The sequence below is a fragment of the Octopus bimaculoides genome, chromosome 10 (genome assembly GCF_001194135.2).
Source record: "Octopus bimaculoides isolate UCB-OBI-ISO-001 chromosome 10, ASM119413v2, whole genome shotgun sequence".
Lineage (NCBI taxonomy): Eukaryota > Metazoa > Mollusca > Cephalopoda > Octopoda > Octopodidae > Octopus > Octopus bimaculoides.
In genome coordinates, this window is record NC_068990.1 from 87399985 (window position 1) to 87402761 (window position 2777).

The window sequence follows — 2777 nt, forward strand, 5'->3', positions numbered from 1 at the left end:
CAAAAAAAAAACAAAAAAACAAACAAAACCCCTCTTCAGATGCCGAATCTGCAACGCGATTTCGAACTTAGGCAACAGGTTTGTTTCACTTCGTTGAACTTTTTTTCAGCTCACTTACACCATGTATGAATTCATGGATATCATAACCCTCCAAAGGAGCTTCCAAATTTGCCCTGACTGAAAATAGCAGTCAAATCTTCAATTCTCACCTTACCGTCTTCATAAAGGAAGAACATATTGAATACTTTAATCTGGGGAACATAATACCTGGAAGCATACCGGATGGTCATGAACGGAATGTCTTTGAGTATGTGTTTGCATAATCAGGCTATGAAGCTTAAAAAAGAAAAAAACAACATTAATGTCGCCATGTAATCGCCCCTTCTTCGTGACGTATTAAAAGGGAATGGAAAATAAATCAAAGATTTCACTTAGGAATACTTTGAAATGTTTTACAATGAACTAAACGACCTTCTTAATTAGATCTCAGAAAGAATTTATTTAATCAGACAGAGAAAATATTCTTTCCATTCGCCTACATATTTCTAGATAATTCTTGGCCTCTCAGAAAACTCTAGTCACACAACAGCTATAATTTAATAGACACTCGTCTAATAACATTTTTCTAATAAAAATAATATGCATTTTACTGCGTATTAATAGAAATCATCAGTCGTTTTTTTTCCCCTTTAATCTACGCACGGAGTAGCTGTGTTGATGGGGGTCGGTAAAATAATAGCCAATAACAGGGATCAATAAAACTGATTACACCTTCTTCCGAAAATGTCTAGCATTGTGTCTAGCTTCGATATCCTTATCATTTAAGAAGAATTAGAGCAGTGATTTGGCGAAATCGTTGAGAAAAAAAAATGTCTTGCGTTATTCATTCCGGTTTATTAGGTTCTGAGCTCAAATCCCGCTGAGGTCGGCTCTGCCTTTCATTTCTCAGAGGTCGATATAATAAAGTACCAATCAAGTACTGGGATCGATGTAATTGTCTAACCCACCTTCCACTAACTCTACTGGCTTTGCCTTTCATCCTTTCGGGGTCGATTAAATAAATACCAGTTACGCACTGGGGTTGATATAATCGACTTAATCCGTTTGTCTGTCCTTGTTTGTCCCCTCTGTGTGTAGCCCCTTGTGGGCAGTAAAGAAATAAGAAACGTTAGCACACCGAAGACCTTGCTTAGATACTTGCAACAGTATGAACCTCGCTAACGACATCGAAGGGTGGAAATGTTAAACCGGGTGGCGTATTAAGTATAATACACCGAAGCTAAGTGCTATAGCATCGATCACCCTGATCGGGAAGAGCTAAAAAGGTGATGAGCATTGGTTCTCCTCCTTATAGTATTATGTGAGGGTGTATGTGTATATTTACATGTATGTATGTGTGTCTATATCTCGCTCTCTCCCTCTCTCTCTCTCTCTCTCGCTTTCTACAGGGTGTCCACAAAGTCTGGGTACATGTGGATTAACACATACTTCAAGAAATTATCATTTCTTATATATAATTGTTTGTTATGATTTTATTTACTCCATGTACCCACATGGAGATTAACACATGCTTTAAGAAATTATTATTTCTTATATTTAATTGTTTATGTTATGATTTTATTTACTCCGTGTACCCAGACTTTGTGGACACCCTGTATATACACATATATATATATTCTGAAAGTGAGAGAGACAGAGAGGGAGAGCGGCTGACATATGAAGAGATAACGATAGATAGAGAGAAAGATAATGAGGTTGAGGTGACAGATAGGGATAGAATGAATGCGGGTGTTTGCTCTCGTCTTGATACATCTTGATAACTTGCGTCGTCTAATCGAGATTAATTTGTGTCACACGTTCCATTCACTGCTGTTGTCTCTGCACTAAAAATTAAATCACGTTTCTGTCAAGATTAATTGACAGAAAAGGTAGTCCGGATAGCGCATTACCAGCACTAACAGTATAGTATACGCCAGAATATCAGTAGATGAACACTACATATTGGTTATTATTTATTTATTTATTTATTTATTTATTTATTTATTTATGCTATGTTGAGGCGCAATGGCCCAGTGGTTAGGGCGTTCTGAGTGTTTATTGAGCGAAAACACCTAAAGCTCCACGAGACTCCGGCAGGGGATGGTGGCGAACCCTGCTGTACTCTTTCCCCACAACTTTCTCTCACTCTTACTTCCTGTTTCTGTTGTGCCTGTAATTCAAAGGGTCAGCCTTGTCACACTGTGTCACGCTGAATCTCCCCGAGAACTACGTTAAGGGTACACGTGTCTGCGGAGTGCTCAGCCACTTTCGCGTTAAATTCACGAGCAGGCTGTTCCGTTGATCGGATCAACTGGAACCCTCGACGTCGTAAGCGACGGAGTGCCAACAATTTATGCTATGTAGTAATTTTTATGCAACCCAGCAGCTGATAAGAGGTTTCCAACGAGCCATTCACTGGTTCGCCACATTTTTCGGACGGCGAAATTGACAAGGAAACGTCAATATATATAAGAAACAAGTTAAAAATAATGGTCATTACATATAATTCCTTTATTTGCGCAAATTTGGCTTACAGCAGTTTCCGGTAGTCATTATACGTACGTCACTGATAGGTTTACTCAATTGGTCTATCGATCAATTGAGACAAATTGACCGATCTTAGAAAAATTAATGCTACTTTCGTCATAGAGCTTATGAAGTATTTGGCCGGATTAATAATCCCTCACTATTTGTTCTCTCTCTCTCTCTCTCTCTCTCTCTCTCTCTATATATATATA